Here is a 22,114-nt window from a genome sequence, read left to right as displayed (position 1 = left end):
GACCTCTACATGTTCCAACAGTCATCCTCTGCAGTAGACTCTGTTGCGGCTCTCAGACTCCCTACTATTGTGTAGGTTAACAACACAGCCATTAACACCAATAGACCTCTCTCTACACGTTTATACAGTCATCCTCTGCAGTAGACTCTGTTGAGGCTCTCAGACTCCCTACTATGTGTAGGTTAACAACACAGCCTTAACACCAAGAGACCTCTACACGTTTCAACAGTCATCCTCTGCAGTAGACTCTGTTGAGGCTCTCAGACTCCCCTACTAGTGTAGATTAACAACACAGCCTTTAACACCAAGAGACTCTACACGTTCCAACAGTCATTCCTCTGCAATAGACTCTGTTGAGGCTCTCAGACTCCCTACTATGTGTAGGTTAACATCACAGCCTTTAACACCAAGAGACCTCTACATGTTCCAACAGTCATGCTCTGCAGTAGACTCTGTTGCTGCTCTTAGACTCCCTACTATGTGTAGGTTAACAACATAGCCTTTAACACCAAGATACCTCTAAATGTTCCAACAGTCCATCCTCTGCAGTAGACTCTGTTGAGGCTCTTAGACTCCCTACTATGTGTAGGTTAACAACACAGCCTTTAACACCAACATACCTCTACATGTTCCAACAGTCATCTTCTGCAGTAGACTCTGTTGAGGCTCTCAGACTCCCCTACTATGTGTATGTTAACAACACAGCCTTTAACACCAAGAGACCTCTACATGTTCCAACAGTCATGCTCTGCAGTAGACTCTGTTGAGGCTCTCAGACTCCCTACTATGTGTAGGTTAACAACACCGCCTTTAACACCAAGATACCTCTACATGTTTCCAACAGTCATCTTGTGCAGTAGACTCTGTTGAGGCTCTCAGACTCCTACTATGTGTATGTTAACAACACAACCCTTCAACACCAAGAGACCTCTACAATGTTCCAACAGTCATCCTCTGCAGTAGACTCTGTTGCGGCTCTCAGACCTCCCTACTATGTGTAGGTTAACAACACAGCCATTAACACCAATAGACCTCTCTACACGTTCCAACAGTCATCCTCTGCAGTAGACTCTGTTGAGGCTCTCAGACTCCCTACTATGTGTAGGTTAACAACACAGCCTTTAACACCAAGAGACCTCTACACGTTTCAACAGTCATCCTCTGCAGTAGACTCTGTTGAGGCTCTCAGACTCCCTACTATGTGTAGATTAACAACACAGCCTTTAACACCAAGAGACCTCTACACGTTCCAACAGTCATCCTCTGCAATAGACTCTGTTGAGGCTCTCAGACTCCCTACTATGTGTAGGTTAACATCACAGCCTTTAACACCAAGAGACCTCTACATGTTCCAACAGTCATGCTCTGCAGTAGACTCTGTTGCGGCTCTTAGACTCCCTACTATGTGTAGGTTAACAACATAGCCTTTAACACCAAGATACCTCTACACGTTCCAACAGTAATCCTCTGCAGTAGACTCTGTTGAGGCTCTCAGACTCCCTATTATGTGTAGGGTTAACAACATAGCCTTTAACACCAAGATACCTCTACACGTTCCAACAGTAATCCTCTGCAGTAGACTCTGTTGAGGCTCTCAGACTCCCTATTATGTGTAGGTTAACAACATAGCCTTTAACACCAAGATACCTCTACACGTTCCAACAGTAATCCTCTACAGTAGACTCTGTTGAGGCTCTCAGACTCCCTACTATGTTGTAGGTTAACAACATAGCCTTTAACACCAAGATACCTCTACACGTTCCAACAGTAATCCTCTGCAGTAGACTCTGTTGAGGCTCTAAGACTCCCTATTATGTGTAGGTTAACAACACAGCCTTTAACACCAAGATACCTCTACATGTTTCAACAGTCATCCTCTGCAGTAGACTCTGTTGAGGCTCTCAGACTCCCTACTATGTGTAGGTTAACAACACAGCCTTTAACACCAAGATACCTCTACATGTTTCAACAGTCCCTACTATGTGTATGTTAACAACACAGCCTTTAACACACCATAATATATACTAACCTTTATAATGCACTTATTATGTTTCTAAAATAGCAAAATTAAAAGATCTTTATGTGGAAAGCCAGTGCATTTGACTAGAAAATGTAAGTGGATTAAAATATTAAAACAACTCTGTGTCCCTAATTTGCTGAAACAAAAGACATTAGAATCTTTTCCCTATATTGGAAACGAAAAATTTCATAAAAAATGTTAATTAGGTTATATAATTTTAGGTATATATATTATATTTTATGAAGATTTGAGAAATAATTATGAAATATATCATTAAATTTGTAACTTAAGGGGATTCACCACTGAAAATAATGAAAAAATATGAAATTTTCAAAAAAAGTTTCTTTGTCATATTTTAGTCATTTGGAACCTACTGAACAAAAACATAGTATCCTAAGACCTATATTTTAACCCTAAGTATGAAAAAATAACGTTTTTTGCAAGCGCGTCAATGTCCAAAATTTCACATTTTTACTAGATACCTTATTTTTTTACTAAAAAACATCATAATTTCTTTTATATATTTCATTATAAATATGTAACACAGATATTTAAATCTAGTTTAATACGCATATCAATCATTATACTGTTTTATTTTCATTACTCTATGCTGAAGAAGAAGAAGAAGAAGTAGTAATAGAATAAAAAACTGTCATCTGTCATTCTACTTTGAGTTTCAGGCTGTTTGTTTTGAGTGAAGTTTAGTTAATTTTTTATGCCATAAAATATGGGAAGAGTCAAGAATACAAAAAAAATGTTGCTAGAAGAAATAAGGACAATATTGCAAAGCGGTATGAGGTGCAACCTGCAACCTACGTCACCGACCGAACTCTGTTTTATTTTACAATGTATATATATAAATATATATATATATATATATATAATATATATATATATATATATATATATATGTATATTTTTATTGAACACTGACATAATAATATGACCTAATATTGATGTATAATACAACCTTTGACCTAATATATTGTGTAAATTTATTTCAGAACCATAAACTAAAAAAAATATACGTGATATATTAGTGTTGAAACCTACGTTTACTTTCTATTGCAGTTTTCCGAAAGTTTGAATTTCGATAAATTTTCAGACAAAAATCGATATATCTTGGGAACTAATTGAGATAAAAAGTTCATATTTTTACCACATATTAAGTAGATCTTTTTCTAAATATTTAGGTAGAATTAGATTTTTAGGTGTATATGATGAATAGAAAACATAACTTTATATATATGCATGTTTGTTTTTTTTAAAGTCTAAAGTTTACTAAATTATTTTATTAAAACAACGAATGCTACCATGATAAATCTACCTAAATATTTAGAATAGATCCATATCTTCAAAATTAGACCATGAGTAGTGCAATATGTTGGATAGTTTTCTTAGATATATCAATTTTAAATATCGTCTGAAAAACGCGAAAACCCCCCGTTTTTATTCGCTGTAGGCTGTATGTGACAACTATTTGGCCATTTTATATTTTTGTATTTTTTGTTAGCCTACTACACACACTAGAAAAAAAATAGTTAAGCTATTTTTATTGTGTATTAAAAAAAAAGTATGTTTTCAGTGGTGAATCCCCTTAACTGATTTTTAAACTATTTATAAAGATAGTGGTTACACTATAAGATTTATGCAAAAAACTTAATTATGCAGAATTGTAATTTATATTGCTCATAGAAAAATCATTCAGTAGTAATATCTGTATCACCCAATTGCATTACAAAGTTTTATTATGAAGCTAAAACAATGAAAAGACCATAAAATGTTGTTGTGTAAAGTTGAATAACATTGAATTATTTATATTCCACGATGGAAGCCAATAATCCCATCACAATAACCGAAGAGACGATCTCAGTATCAGGAAGTTCCTACATTCAGTTATCTCACTCAAAGCGCCCTTTCAGTAGTTACAGTTACTTCTGACTAGTTAGTTACAGTTGTAACAATGCCAGTTGTGTATTGTGTATTGATATCTTATTAAGAAATCATTATAGTACCGTACGTGACACATTGTTTGCATGCCTGGTTGTGTATAGCTTAATTGGTTATTGATAATGTAAATCGGTTTTAATTAATAATTTCAATAGCAGTGTTAGTGCAAGAAGTTAATCTTTTTAACAATATATTTCCACAGATGAAGAATGCAGTAATGTCTCGTACCATAGCCATGTGGTAAATATATGTACTATGACGAATAGGAAAATATTAGTGCAATTCCGGTAACATAATTTCTAATTTAGCTAGTTGAATACAACAAATATAAAAATGAAAAGAAAAAGCTATTTTTTATTTATTTCGTCTTGCATAAATGAGCTATAATGATATGAACATATTGTCGGCAGTAGTAACAACAAACAAATAAGAAGTTCACTCAGCAGAAACAGTGTTAATCAAGCACAGAGGTATAAACTCAGAATTGTTGAGTGAGGACGCTGCTGAGACCGTAATGAGGCTCTTATGGCAAGAAATGGTGGTCGATTGTTTTATGAGTTTTCCCATGAAATCCTTGAAAAACACTTTGAAATTTCGATATAACGTACTAAACATAAATTTCCAACTTTATTAGTAAGAATGTCACAAAAGTCCAACAAAAATGACGTCTTGTAGATTAAAATCTATAGAAAATTCCTGCTTATATCAGAGTCATATGAAAATTCATTAACATTAAAATATTTAAACCTTTTCCTTTACGAAGATACGGTATGTTGAAAATAGGAACATCACTGTTGTCGAGGGTCAAAACTAGACTTATTGCGAGTTTTTGGGCCTCAGAGAGTACCCGTTTGCAGCTCAGTCTTCCTGCAAGCGATTTATGCCCTTAGAGAACCCCTGTGTGTAAAATGTCTTCAGAAATTGGTTTCTAAAAGTAATTATTTATGTGTACCAAGACGTGGGTTTTGAATGTCAACATGTTTTAGTGGATTTCTAGTTTGAAAGCCAGTTGAAAGATTTCTAGATTCCTAGTTTAGTGGACATGCTAGTTTGTTGCTATTCACTCTAGGTAGTGCTATTTTTTCCTTGTCGCAATGCCAATTTTCTGTTGCCTGCAGATATCTTGTGACATTTTTTATTTTGTAAATACCGTTTATGTAGTATGTTCAACATTCTCAAACTAAATATATAATCTTGCATATATTACAGATATATGTATATAAAATACTTCATAATACGCTGCATTTAATTTAGTTTTATTTCTATCAAAACCTATTAATTTATTAAACTTATAACGTATATTGTAACACTAAATGGTTTTAAATTGCTTTACAGTAAATTCAACTAAGAGTATTTTAATCCAAAAATTTGAACTTGACATTTCAAACTTACTAGTAATATTATTCTTTTATAGTAATGAATACATTTATCAATTTCACATATAATAGCAAAGAATTCAAATAAATTTACTATTATATTAAACAAATTTTTGAAACCAAATCAATAATACTCAAAATAAAACTAGAAATCTCAATTTATAATATTTATATCAGTGGAGGGAAATCTATATGACAAGAAGCCATAAAGCGGATAGCGCCAATATGCCAGTGTTAGACTCGACAACATTCAAATAGTGATTGATATGACACCTCACGCCCTGTTGGTGTTGGTGGTGATATATACGAGCTCAGCTACGTCACTGCTTCCTGAGCATTTAACCGGCATAAACATTTCACGATCTATCACTTTCGGATCTATAATTTTGGAAATACTTATATTTATATGCAAACTTATTCAAAACATGATAAAATAATGATCATAATACTGTTATTCTACCTTAATATTATTACTCTCCGAAAAAAAAAAAAATGGTTTTACTAAGTAACCATTGATTATTTTTAAATACATACTGGCGTACCTGTATTTAGTTATATAATTGCTATATAGTGTTCTTGGAAAACCTGGTCAATATAAATGAATACTAAATGGTTATAGTAATAATTAAGTATACTTATCAATGGGTTGAGACTACCAGGGTTTAAAACAAAAGTGTAAGTAATGTAAAGAATATCTTATTTTACCAGGCGAAGTTAGAAGCTAAAATGTCCTCTCTAAGACAACATAGGGACCAACGGCTTAAAGGTGACTTCCGAACCACCACCAACGCCGGACGAGCGGATTCCTTGCAAGGACAGGTCCGCTTAGAGGTCACCCATCCAAGCAGCAGCCACACTTGATGCATGATTAGTACTAATTTAAGTCATTGGATTTAGGGAGATAGGAGATGAGTTGCCTTATTGCAAAGAATTTAACTTTTTAATAAAAAATGAATTTAAGTCAATAATATATCCCCGCGGTAAAGTTTTATGAAAGTATTGCTCAGTAGAACAAAAGTCTTTTTAGAACCAAGTCACATTTGGGTTTTTCTTGAATTTTTTAACTAGTAAATTTAATTTGACAACTAAAAAATTTAAAACAGTAAATTATATTTTTAATTTGCAAACATTAAGTTGTCAAGTATGAGTATGGAATTTTAATAAGTGTAAGTAATAAATATCTTGCAAATATTTAATTTGTTAAATATAGATAGACCAACTCTTAGTTAATTTTAAACACATTTTTCTTGCAATAGTATTTTGGTAATACTTTACGTATACCACATGCTTGGTGTGCCTATGCATGTCTTATTGTTTTTGAGTTTTTAACGAAGAATACATGATTGTGTTAGAGATAACTGATGTAACTTTTGCAGCTTGTAGTGCTTTCCCATTAATAATGCAATTTATTTAATATTAATATAGTGTGAAATTTCATACCGGAGTATATTATCGTAACACTTAAACCCGCAGTTTCACTTTAACATCTATCATGGGTGTATATAAGGGGGGTTCTGGGGGCTCAAGCCACTCCAAAATTTTTTAAAGATTAATATAAAGATTGCACTAATAAGTTTTTAGGCCAGATCACATTTATAAGGTCTTAATGGTCAAAGATTTCCCGGGGGATGATTCTTGAGCCCTTATTTTTGGAGGCTATTTTATACCTCCTACACCATCCAGTATAAATAATTGGCCCCAGAATAATTGTCTATATATACTATTGTCAAGTTTTGGCTGAAGGTAACTCTCAGCAACCAGATTGAGATTTAAGAATTAACTTGTGTTAGTAGTGTGCTAATGATGCGGTTTAAACTGAAAACTAATAAAATGTGATATATTTGTTATGCAATGATATTACGTGACTCAGGAAACATATAGAAGAATCTGAAAGATACTCATCTAACGTCTCGACGCTTTGTTTTATGGAAATAAGCCCTTTTTCAATCGAAGGTTCTGACGGTTGCCAATACTGCTTTGCTTCTTCACACCACCAGATTTTATTCTACAAGAGACATTTAAAGCTTTGTTTATGGCCGTTTAGCGTGAACGTCATGTGCTGCTTTGCCTTTGGCTGAACGCGAAATAAATGAAAAAACAAATATATAAAGATAAATTATGAAAAATTGTAACTATGAACTCCGGACGTTTACTAGTAGGGATCGCTCTATAGCAGTTTTTGATCCTGATGCGGTAAGCAGAACTCATATAAACAGAATACTTATGCGTGTTTAGACCATGCGTATAGTATCGGTCGTTCCTACTATAAAACATTTATACACTACAAATGTTTCCAGGTTGCTTTTAAAAATTCAAATTTAAGAATTATAAATAAAGATTGAGTATAAGTAAAATATTATTCTTTATATTGAGGAGTACAATGTTTAGTAATCACTGTAATATTTCATTATCAAATATAGCTGGTTCTCTCCCACAGATTTCTGCTTTTGTGTATCCGCTTGTATACAAATAACTTTAGGACCTTATTTAGAGGGTTGAATTATAGTAGAGGTGTAAAACTCAACCTCTACTATATATATATATATATATATATATATATATATAGTATATACTTTATATATATATATATATATATATATATCTCGAATATATATATATATATATATATATATATATATATATATATATATATATATATCGATACTGAAAGTGGTAAACTTCGGCCCATTGAGACTTGGTCCTTGCTGTGAGATAAACGCGAGCGCGTAAAAGTCTAGCGTGTGTTATCAAGTTTAACCTTGTTACCATTACATTGTGAATTTCATGAAGCAGAATTACAACTAAACTGTTTTTCTAACATTCAGGGAACATAACACTGCGACAATGGCAACTAAGTGCTTTTTACCCTTTCTCCGTGGAAAAAGGACTTTCTCTTTAAAGTAAATTCATGGTAATAAGTTAAATTCCTCAATCCACCATTACTATTTTGTTAAATTTAGTTCGTAGTTCCGTATTAATTTTCTTTTTTTGTTGCAATAATTCCGAGAGTAATTCAAAGCAAATATCATAGTATACTAATAAGAATTGGGAGCAATACGTTTGAAATTGAAGTTATTTTACAAACAATTTAAAAACAATGTTATTGCATTATAATAGAGTTCTGTCGCTAAAGTCACTTAGCTAATGTTTACTCCTAATTATGATCAAGATTAAAACTCTCTAAATTTTTCTTTCCGTAAGTTACTTCTAACCCTGTAATAATCCCGCAGAATTAGGTTGGAACTGACTTGACTAACTTGGTCGTCTAACTGAGACTTCAGTGCGGTAAATAACGACGACAGTGGAGAGTGGCTTTTAGTGAGATTGCTTCTAAAGCGGCCACAAACACCTCACAAGTTTTCTGACATACTTTAGCTGTTACACTGTCTCTTCTTACGGATAGTTTTTATTAACAATTTTTCTGAATAAAACAGGGGCAACATTGACAAAGTGGAGTAGCTAAGGTAAGCTACCAATATAGTTTATTAACTAACTCGATTCGAAACTTTGATAACACAATACTATAAATTATTAAAGTATTTTGGCCAAGCTGTGAAGAGCAATCTTTAGTCAGATGTTTACCGGAATTGCCAATAATACATATAGGCCTATATAGATGGTTTGAGAGGGCAGAGTTCGATCGTGATTGGCTGCTTACACGAACAACGACTAACAAGACCAACAGTGATCACTATAGCGTCATTATCTTAACTGAGAGCTATTTAACATTTTGACTCAATTTTATTTATTGAATATATTTTATTTTTTGATTGTTTATATCCTGTATTATAGACTTATAATTGCATCGGGCACACATCCTTATTGTAAAAGACATATATTTGCCAATGATCAAAATGTTAATGACGACGTGTTTCATTCGTTCAGAGCAACGTACTGATATGTACAATGTGAATCGTGATCGAGTTACGTCTGACTTTTAAGTTAGATAATTTCCATTTTTAACCTACATAATTAAAATAATAACGTTATTCGGTCAAATACTTTTATATAGCAAAAACATTTGCTCTTACTTTGCAGGCTCAAATATTAAGAAGTTTCTAAGAATTAATATATATGTGTTCATATCTGGTGTTAATCGAAATGAATGACTCGTAGCTAGACATGTCTACACAGATCAGCTCCAAACACCGTAAGCATGTAGTGAGCACCTGCAGAGTTTAACAGGTATAACGAGATCGGCTGCAGACATCCGCCTGAGCGTGGAAGCGCTTCGTCTGAAATTGGATAAGTTTAAAAGCACTTTAACGTTAAATGACTTCGAAACGTTCTCTTAAAATCGAGATTTAATGCACAGATCATGGATGACGTCAGTAACTTTTGTAATGAAGTAGGGATCTATTTACTGATTAAGTGCTGTTTAATTTACTATTTAAAATAGTATAGTAAATAGGTCAAAATTACTATACTAAAATAGTATAGTAAATAGTGACCTATTTACTATACTATTTTAGTATAGTAATTTTTAGTATTATTAATTTTTAGTTATTAATTTTAGTATTAGTATTTACTATACTATTTTTACTCTATTTGACGTAACCGATTTAAAACTGCCAGAACCAATAAAGCTAAGTGCTAATCCTACTTTTTAACCGGTAGCAAAAGTTGATATTTATATTACTGTACTGTAGTAGTTTCAGAAGCATGTACTGTTCTGATGTGAAACTACACAACTAGAAGCGTTGTTTGATTTCATATTATAATATTATTATATTTATTTTATAACGGAATAATTTGTAATATAAAGAAAGTAGTTGGCCCAATAAAGAATCATTACTGTTTGTTAACATGTCCTCTTTCCTTTAGCCATTCAAGATTATCGGCATGTGCTTAAGTGGGGATAACATTTTCTATTAAACTGTTTAGATCATTGATGATTGCATATAGATCGTTTTAAATATTTACTTTATCGTTTTATTCAATTATATCTCCATTTCTAAGAAATAAGTTTGAAAGCTCTCTGCCACAAGTTCGTCTTTGAAATGAACGCTCATACTGACTCGCAAGAATTGAACTTGGACTTAAAGCCACAGATAGAGTAATTTAAGTTTGTAGAGAAAAGCAATTTTAAACACTGCAAATACATTGTGACCAAAATAACTTAAACAAAATATCCTCCTTAAACTCAAAATGTGGTAAAATGTCGCAAACAGTGGAATACAGAACGTTACTGTGATAATGTTTTATGTTATTTCTATGTAGAAATTAGATTTTAATATAAATCAGGAAAGTAAAAAATCTTTGCTCTGAGACCTAAACTTCTTAAGAAAACACAGAAAATTCGGTAAACCGATGAGAAGGAAGACATTGGTAAGAAATGATTGTTATTCGCAATCTTGTTTTATAGACTAATTTAAAGTTCACCGTTATGAGCTGTATTCTATAAAATAAAAATTTTTATAGAAGTTTCATGGTGAATAATGTAATAACATCACGGGTTTGAGTGAGTTTCCGCGACTGTTTATGAAAACAAAACAACACTCGTCTTAAGCTTATCTGTAGGACTCTATTGGGACCCTCAATATGGTAGTGTCGATAGTATAAACATTTTGAATTTAATAAATATTGTGTTTAAAAGTGTCAAAGTTTTTCACAGATTTTCTTGGTTACGCTGCGAAATGTTAAAAAAAGTTTCTTAGCAAACACCAAACAGTTATGTCGAACATGTGCACACAGTTCTATGTAAAACCGTTCTGTAGTTTCGAATATTTTGAGATGGTACTTGGATTTTATATTTTTAGATAAATTAAATTAAACTTGAAATTGTGTTATAGAATGTAATACCATAAAGAATTAACCAACCATGACGGGGAAAGCAATAACACCGAAAAGACCTTTTGAAAGGATCAGAAAGATAATTAAATTAAAAGAATGCAAATCCCACAAAGAGGAAAGTTAGCAATATTAATTGTCTATATATAAAGAGCTTATAATTTGCAACATTTATTTATTCCAATCCTCAAGTTTTATATTTTTTCGATTTTAAGTTTGATGTTCATGAAACTATTAAATATACTATAATTATAGTTATAATAAATATAATTTTTAAATATACTAATATTTTGTACTTATTAAAATAGTTATATTTTGGATTTCCTACTTACAAATAAACTTTTATATTCTGTGAACATTTCATTGAACATTGCGTATGTGCTAAATCCTGTTGCAGGTAGACTTTAGACTTATTTATTGTTTATTATGTCAACGCCGTGTTTTGCGTACATTCTGGAGTTTTCGATATGAAATAGTTGAATAAATCTTCAATTCTTTTGGTTTTAGTTTGAGTTCTAAAGAACGCTATGTTACAATACCGGAAAATAAGTAAATTAAAAAAAATGAGTTGTCATTAATTGCTCTGAGTACGTACACCAAAACTACATAACAATACCTACAGTGGCAGACGTACGGGAGTAAGGGATAAACGTTCCAAGATGAACATGTAAGCTGTAACAATGGTGCTGTACCAATTTTGTCAGCGAAGACAAGAGACAAGTTAATTGTACTTCGCAAGATAATCTGTGCGCTGAACCCAGCTCCACCTTCTCTACCCTATCCCAATTTATTGTTAGTTAACTCTGAGTTAGCACACAAAGGAAGACAAAATATGCAACGACTGATCCGCTGGTATCAGTTTCAAAGACCATGTCTCGGAATCAAAAACAGTGTTACAGAATATCTCATCTTCTTAACTGTGCTTCTACAAATGAAAATACTGTAATTTTGTTAGACTTAGGTCATGATCGTTCATAAAAACGAAAAGAAACAACCAGAAAAAAGTGCAACAACATCATACCCAAAAACTGTGGCCCACCGTTAAAACTATGAATATGCATGTATAGCATTCCATATAAAATATGTTGATTTTCCACAGAAATGTGCCATACACTCTCGAAGTGCCTTTAGACACACTTACCAAAGTTAAAATATGTGGCTCACACTGTTGATTACACATTACTATCAACAGAGTCGTTATAAAAGCAAGGCTGACGTGAATCATCTATACTCAAAAGGATAACTAGAGGAGTCCGCACGAAAGTAGTCCGATGTTGATTGGTTCGTCAGAATCCTGCTCTACACCTCACACCATTACTGTTGCCAGTTTTATAGCATCTATTACATTAATAAAACAATGCCATCAGCTGATCACGTGAACAAATATAGGTGCGTTAGATTTCATTCATATGTTTTTCAGATAACATTTACATTAAGCAACTATGTGACCAAAGCTACGTCAAAGAACTAGTGGTTTATGGCAGCACCGCCTCCAATGTCATTGGAATACTTTAATGCGGGTTAATATAGTGATTACTGACACGAAGGTAATGGGTGGAAAGTTGACTAGATGAATATAGTTGGCACTTTTGGCAATACATATCGCTATGGTCACCAAAATATTGACAGAGAACCCAATACAGCCAAGAGGAAGATTAAATACATTGTTTCAACGATTGCTAGAGCTGCACTACGCTACAGACTTATCTCGTGGTAACGTCACAGGATCATTTTTATATATAAGAAAATAAAATCATACGTTTCTTGGATTTATATTTACCCTATTCTTAGGTGCCTATATCCCAATACTTTTGTTTATGCATGCACAAAAACTTCAAACACTAAAAATTGCATCAATAGACAGTCTGGTCCTCATGCTGCTGATGTACCTTCACTTGATATTTTCAGTGGAAATTTATTGCCACACTTTTTAGTTTTTAAATGTATATGTTTACGTCACCTGAAGAAGAGGGTAGATGTCAATCCTAGAAATGTGTGTTCTATTTATTTAATTTATAACCATAGTAAGTGTGCGAAACCCTATTATCCTTTAAAATTATCCGTCTTCCTATAACAAACCTTAAACAAAGAAGTGACATACTCCTTATACAAATAAATAGAAACATTAGTTGCTGAAACTGATGATGGGCCAACAATACGAACGATCATTCTCCGTGTCACCGATAGATCTGCTGATACCCTGGGGTTGTTTGGTGATGGAAAAATGAATTAAAATACTGCGCCTTCATATTAGAAAATAAACTTTGCTGTATAAGTTCACGCCATCAAGAAATGTTATAGCAACCAGAATCGTATACATTTTTTAACGAACACACACACACACACACACACACACACACACACACACACACACACAACACACACATATCCAGCTGACTTTGAATTGTTTGATTAAAATTTGTTTATGCAATATTGGGATATAATATACTAAAATAGAGCTACTACTGATAAAGGCCTAGTAATTGCTATAACATTGCCTATCTTAGATAAATTAAGGTTTATCTTATTTTTATTATGTTAGAAACATTTGTTTCCTATAATTTTGTTTGCTATAATAATGTTACATAATGTGTATAATATACTGAGATACTTATTACTTAATAATATTGGACATTTAGTAAAATTAGTTTTATAACATAAGTTATTTTTCATATAAGAATATATTTGTTTCTGGACCAGCAGGGCAAAATATAAAATATTAAACGTATAACTCATAGTTTTTGATAAGAGAGTACATTGAATTATTTTATTATGCCATAAACTGTGTTTTTAGAAAAAATTATATAATGAGTCCTATGTCATTTTTTGAAAATGTTAAAATATATTTACCTATATACTTGGAACTATTCGAGCCACCTTTATTGGACCTGGTCTAGTGTTTGTATATAATTACTAAAAATTTGGGAAGTCACACAAAATTAAAAATCTTTAAATATAAAACAATTACTATTATTGTACACAGTATGGAATTGATTTAATTATGGAGTGTCTTGCGTAACCGGTAATTGGGCTAAGAAATGTAGATATTACTAGCTGTTTCCCGCGGCTTCACACATTTTTTGTAAGCTTTGCCCCTGTATGAGCACTTCTAGTTGAAGTGAATTATATTTCCAACTCCGATGTAGAGTTTTACCTTGTTGCAACGATCAAGAAAATCTGTCAAACTTGTACGTTTATAGCTATTGTACTTTATTATAAAGTGGTCTAACACTCAAGCTTTAAGTTCAACCAGAAATTCATTTTAAAGACAAATATACATAAAAACTTGAAAATGAACGTAACTGTCTCGTAATTGCAGTTTATAATGTGCAGGCAATTTATTAACTTTTATATTTTGCAGCGCCACCCGGTGGTGAGTTACATCAATGGGCATAACATATTAACCTTTTACGTAGAAAAATACATATAATACAAATTTTCATAATGATCGGTTATATATTTTTTGAGTCTACAAAGGACATACAGACAAACATTCATCATATATTAAAATGTTATATTAATTATAATTTAATTTACTAAGAGTTTGTCATGACAAATGCTGATGAAATAATTACGTTCAGGAGAAGCGGAGAAATACCTGAGCAAGAGCTGAAATTTAACGCAAGACTGCGCTTTACATAGTTTCAGTGACAATTAAGTACATCTATTTTACAATTAAGTAAGGTCATGACTTGAGGGTGACTTTTAAGTCATATATCAATTGTAAAACAATTTGTAATATATTCCTATCAATTAAGTTAAAAAGTCATAAACCTGCAGCGTGAATCTAGGACAAATGAGAAACATAACAAATTTTATTAATTATATATAGATAAAATTTGTAATGTATATAAAGGATAATGGTACATTAGTGCTTAGGAATATTCGGATATTGTACATGGAATTTGAAGTAAATCAGCGATTTTCAAATTTAAACTATTATTCAAATAATGGGTTCTAATTATTTTACAAGATTATGTCACTATTTCCCTAAATTAAGTGACATGTTACTAATAAACGTAGTTTTTAAAATAGTAATTAATTTATTAATTCAATAAAGTACTCAACACTTGTACATTCTTAAAGAGTGATACTTTTATATTTTTCGACTCATCAATAAACTGTTTTTCATAAATATTGCTTAAACTTCTAATCCCACCTTTCAAAAGATGTTTAATTATCCAAAGTAGAAGTTAAAGGAGTGAAAATACATAAATAATCTTTTAATTGGTATATTGGACCAAAAAGCACCTTATGTTGACTGACAAAGCATAAAGTTTGAGGTAAGTGAAGTCACGGGTTTCAACAAAAGGCATTTTTACAATGATGTGATTAATTAATGTTCACATGTCTATCAGCTGTTATTCAGAGATGACAATACAACAAAAATGTAAGAAAATGATTAATATTAATTGTTAAATAACACAACTAGTATAAGAGACAACTCATTCAATGCTATAAATTGATGCACGGAGAAGTGAGTGCTCTGTGCAGTGAGGGGCTCGGGTAGGTCAGGTAGTAGGCTAAGTTAGGTGGCGCAGCTCTAGTGTGGGACCTCAGAACTAACTGAAATTAATACCCGGACCTCAGCACACTTGTCTGTATGAATGATTCATCTCCTGTGTAACTCATACAATTTAAGGTAGTACCTATTTGATTATACTATGGTTTGTTTAAGTTAATCACCTTACTTTTTTATTATTTTTGCAGTGATTGGGCAAAAGTGAAATGGTAAGGATGAAAGTCGGTATCTTTCAGTACCTGGAGGAATTTCCATTTAGACACACCTTAGATGTGTTTTAATAAAAAAAATAAAACAATTGTTTCATTCCAAACATAAATAACCCTAATAAAACGCAAACAAAACCTATAGTGTGCGTTATATAAAACCCAATAAGTGTTTAAATAACAATAAGTGCTAATTACTTTGTCTATGTACATACCCATATAATGTCTGTTTAAATTTGAATTGATATATGTATGAACTGCATATATAAATCGCTTAGATTGAAAGTGTAACACAAGACAATATAAGCATCTTGAGATAGGACTCGTATGTGCAATGGGTCCCAGTTACGACGACGATTTATCTTGACTTCGTGACTCGAGCATCTTCTACTCTTTCCATTCATGTCATGATAGGCTCTATGTATGTGTATATATTATATATGTAAAAACAAGCCAAGCAATAGAATGATCGTTGTTGGTTAATACGAAAAGTGATACATATCCAACGGCAAGGCTTGTATTGTGCAATGCGGTCCCAGTTACGACGACGATTTATCTTGACTTCGTGACTCGAACATCTTCTACTCTTTCCATTCATGACATGATAGGCTCTATGTATGTGTATATATTATATATGTAAATTACAGTATTGCGATAGTACAACAAAAAACAAGCCAAGCAATAGAATGATCGTTGTTGGTTAATACGAAAAGTGATACATATCCAACGGCAAGGCTTGTATTGTGCAATGGGCCGTGATAAACGATTCTTCTTGGCTTTGTATCTTTAGTAGCATTGATCCATACAGTACATCTCATGATAGGATATTAGTGTGTTTATATATTCAACATGTCTTTTTTTGTGTTATATAATATCTCAAATAATAGCTCAATACGTGATGATAAAGTTAAAAAAAAATGGAATTAACGGTTTTGTACACGTTGCAGTCATTAAATTGAGTATTTTATTATGTAGGCTGCGTTTCATACTTTATACGGGGTCTCAAATTCGTTGAAATAGGGTATTCTAAATTAGAATTTTAAGAAGACATTCGTAAATCTCACAGTATGGTTTTAAAATTCCATTCTTCTTTGAATTATCTTTGGAATAGGATTATGATATATCTGAAACGATTATAGTTATAAAATAATTTTCTTACATTAAAAATTCAAAATGTATTCACGTAGAGGCTGCTTGTTAATTTGAAATTTTGTATATGCAGAGTAGAGGTTTTGTAGAGGTTGAGCAGCGTGGATGATATGTAAAGAGAATATTGTTCAAATACTAGCAGTTTTTTTCGTTGCCCCTGCTTAACTGTATGTACGCATCTGGATTTTAAAAATTTTCTTTGGTAAATATGGAAAACACCTTAGAATACACACATTGGTGACTTTTATGAAATCTGCAATTAAAATAATGTAAATATTTTGTTTTTATTTTTAAGTCTTTTATGTGTAATTCATTACACATTTATATTGTGCCCAAGAGCAAATTTAAAACTAAACTAGTAGTCCAGTAAAATAAGGATGCAACCTCGGAATGAAAGATAATAAGCTAAAAATTTGCATACGTCTTTATTTTGATGGTATAAAAAACTTACCTCAAAAGTCTCATATAATCACGTGTACGCGTCTTTATATATTAAGGTCAAATTTCACGAAAATCAGTTTTTTGAAAATATCTCGTTTCCCTTACGCTAAATGACTTTGAAGGTGGTTAGAGAAATTGTAGAACGGAAAATTCTCTTCAACTTTTGTCTGAAGTAATTTTATGTACGTTCAACCTTTTTGAGATACAGCGCAAAGAGTAGGGGACCGCTTACCTGTATATACGATAATGCGAGGTCAGCGAGTAGAATACAATAAATAAAATGAGTTATATTGTTAATTATTCACTTACTATTATTATTATTACTTAATACTATGATTATTGTCAGCAATTATTATTACATTTTTATTATTATCATTATTATTAAATTTTTATTATTATTTATTATTTATATTCCATATTTATAGATATTAATTATAAATTAAATATTCTCTAAATAATACTTATTTTATTTTTACCAAACATACAATATTAAAAAAATACTTTTCTTCCATATTCCTATATTACTATGAATATTATACCATATGAATATTATATCATCGATGGTGGATTTTTCTTGCATCGCGTGGTATGGAATAAAGATGATACTATCTCTCATATTTTGAATAAATACGTCAAATATTTACAAACACATTATGGGTCAAGTATTGTTGTTGTATTTGATGGTTACTCAGACTACACTAAGAACATTAAAGCAATGGAACAATTTAAGAAGAACTGCTGGTGTTTCAAAATCTTATGAACTCCCGCTTTGATGAAACAATGGAATGAAAAATATTTATAGACATGCTTATCAACAAAATAAAAAAACTGTTAATATCACTACAAAACAAGCCAGAGATGATGGTGATGTTTCTCATTGTAGAAACAGCTATTGCAGTCTGAACTTAAAAAAAAAAAACTTCTGTCATTGTAGGGAGAAGATATTGATTTTAAAAAGATTTCTTGTTGATGTGATTGAGCACGTCCTATCAAGATAACTAGCAAATCAATATCTTCTCCTACAATGACAGAAGTTTTTTTTTTTTAAGTTTCAGACTGCAATAGCTGTTTCTACAATGAGAACATCACCATCATCTCTGGCTTGTTTTGTAGTGATATTAACAGTTTTTATTTTGTTGATAAGCATGTCTATAAATATTTTTCATTTCATTGTTTTATCAAAGCGGAGTTCATAAGATTTTGAAACACCAGCAGTTCTTCTTAATTGTTCCATTGCTTTAATGTTCTTAGTGTAGTCTGAGTAACCATCAAATTACAACAACAATACTTGGACCCATAATGTGTTTGTAAATATTTGACGTATTTATTCAAAATATGAGAGATAGTATCATCTTTATTCCATACAACGCGATGCAAGAAAAATCCACCATCGATGATATAATATTCATATGGTATAATATTCATAGTAATATAGGAATATGGAAGAAAAGTATTTTTTTAATATTGTATGTTTGGTAAAAATAAAATAAGTATTATTTAGAGAATATTTAATTTATAATTAATATCTATAAATATGGAATATTAAATAATAAATAATAATAAAAATTTAATAATAATGATAATAATAAAAATGTAATAATAATGCTGACAATAATCATAGTATTAAGTAATAATAATAATAGTAAGTGAATAATTAACAATATAACTCATTTATTTATTGTATTCTACTCGCTGACCTCGCATTATCGTATATACAGGTTAAGCGGTCCCCTACTCTTTGCGCTGTATCTCAAAAGGGTTGAACGTACATAAAATTACTTCAGACAAAAGTTGAAGAGAATTTCCGTTCTACAATTTCTCTAACCACTTCAAAAGTCATTTAGCGTAAGGGAAACGAGATATTTTCAAAAAACTGATTTTCGTGAAATTTGACCTTAAATATCTAAAAAGACGCGTACACGTGATTATATGAGACTTTTGAGGTAAGTTTTATACCATCAAAAATAAAGACGTATGCAAATTTTTAGCTTATTATCTTTCATTCCGAGGTTGCATCCTTATTTTGTCTTATTTTACTGAGTTATAGGCTATTTAATATATTCGTGAGTCATTCCTGATATACTATTTAAAAGTAATTTGGTTTCCTTCTTTAATAACGGTTTACTTAAAAAAGAGTTTTAAATGTTAACTAAGGGATATATACCAAGCTTTAGCAACCATTGAAATGAGTTTTATATCCCTTACAACTTTGATAATAAATGATAGTATTCATTTTATTTTTTAATAATTTTAAATATATACAATACATTTAGTACGCATAATGCGAGTATGTATTTCTTTTGGCAATTATAGTTTAATTATTCGGATAACAGCCAAAACAATTTGTCTTAGTATCGTCTTAGCATTATTAAATGGGGGTATGTTCTCTATCCTTCCTGCAAACGCTGGTTCTGATTTCTATGCTTGTGGGAGGAACATTGTAATTTTACGTCTGCCTTTCAGTAGCATGCGGGGGGGGGGGGAAGACGCCCACCAACTACCAAAATTCACGCCGAGGTTTCGCTCTCTCTCAGAATTGTTAGTAAACACATTACTTGGAATTCAAAGAAGTTTGAATATATCTCTTTTTTAAATCGTCGTTATGTATTTCTATTGCAATAAACTTGAATTTAATGTTAAAATGGAGAAAATATATTTTAATAATATATAGTGAATATGAATATTCCCACACTCAAGTCTTTTGAAATAGCTGCCATTTAAATATTAAATTATTTTTGTACATACTGCTTTGCATTTTGCACATGCACTATTCGTTCACACGTTTTAAACCTATGTTTTACATTACATTGCATTTCTTTACATTATACGTTTTACACATATGACTTAAAATGTCCGAAATCCTATTATAGTACAGCAGTTTACTACACATAACTTAGCTACGTTGAGAAGGGTAGGATCAATTTGAATATTAAGGTTAGCTCCAGTTCACCTTCCTCTTGGTGCAGCATCTGGAATCTGACGCTGTCAGTGACTTTACTCTTGTATCTGGAGTAATGTTCGTCTGAAGAGATTTAAAAAAGTCGTCAAAAGAAAAAGCTCTTATTAACTCTTTACATCGCTTCGACATAGAAACCCACAGACTACAAAATATAGTGTAAGCTAGCGAAATGGAAGGTGAGCTGGAGCTAAACTCAACATTCACATTTAACCAACCCTTCCCACCATACTTTATGTGTAGAAATTTTGATTGTTCCTACTTTCTTAGACGTTGTGCCTAAATACTAGTTTATACTTAAGCTGTAGCTACACTAAATCACTCAGAGTCTTGGGCACTGACTTTCCTACTCTGCAAGGAGAACGATGCTTAATATATATTTTTATAAATGTCAAATACAAGACTAAATTGAAAAAAGTGATTTTTATTCCTCTACAATGCTTTCATATGGACTCTGTATATAACATGTTTTACTATTTTATATTGAACTGTATTAAATAAAAATACGTAGCAGTTCCAAGCACAAACACTTTTTATAGCTTTTTTCCTGTTACTTTCTGTAATGGACTGTAAAATGGAGTAGACTTAAACAAGGACTGTGATCTTTCGGTTTTGGGGTTAGTTAACCTGTAACTGCTTCCAGGAAGCTTTTAGCAGAATGGCTTTTACACGCGCACGCACACACCCGTACACTCGCTTAATGTGAGACCTCTCTGTTTTAGACTGTCTGATTACTTAGATACAAAGTAACTATGTAACTATGTATAGCATACGTCTAGGTAGGTAAGAATGTGAAGAACAGAATAAAAAAACACGACGTTTGTGGATCTAGAATATGTACTCTTCTTCAGATATAAAATATAAGTTTAAGCATAGAAAAAGTAAACAAACCAATAAAAGTAACCAATAACCAATAAAAAATGATAGTCAATGTAAAATAAAAAGATTGTAAATTATATAAGTATGTATGTAAATTATTTTATTCATGAGGTAATATTTAATTTAGTTTAATTTCCAGTTTTCGTATGTTAAGTATAAGGAAGTTTTTAGTCCCTAACTTTTGCTGTATAAGTAAATAATTTTTCATTTAATTCTCATTTTCAATTTCATGGCCGTCTACGCGTGGAACGGAGCTGTTGATTTATCCGTTAATAAAAAAAAAATGTAATTGCTAATATCAAGTTTATTGTGTACCATAGTTCTTACAAAATATTAAAATATTTGACGTTTCCATGCATGTATACACTTGCAAATACACTTTTAGTGACATAAATTGAATTGTATTTTTAGACGACATTCAATATTTTAAACTTTGAAATGCAAGCATTTTAAATATTTATATTTTAAATTACTGTGTGCTTTGCGCACTATAAATCCAAAAGCATTCATCACAATAATAGTTATTCTATTGCTTTAATGTTAAAAAAGATAAAAAAACGCTTATTCGTCATTGAAAATGGAGTTTTTTGTTCAGTTATAGCAATACTGCATGCATACGTCTTCTTCGGAGAATCCTTTTTTCCTGGCCCCTCCAAGTACCATCATTACCGTTTCTCTGTGTCTCTCCATTGCCCTCAATCATCGTCTGGAAATTTTTCCTTACAAATAAAAATATCTTGGCAGGTTAAGTTCAGTTATGGACTGTTGAGGGTTATTCTGGATGAACAAGAATTGAGGAATGGATTATTGAATTTCCATCATTAT

This window comes from Homalodisca vitripennis, chromosome 4, assembly GCF_021130785.1.
Source record: "Homalodisca vitripennis isolate AUS2020 chromosome 4, UT_GWSS_2.1, whole genome shotgun sequence".
Lineage (NCBI taxonomy): Eukaryota > Metazoa > Arthropoda > Insecta > Hemiptera > Cicadellidae > Homalodisca > Homalodisca vitripennis.
Note: the sequence above shows the minus strand (reverse complement) of the source record.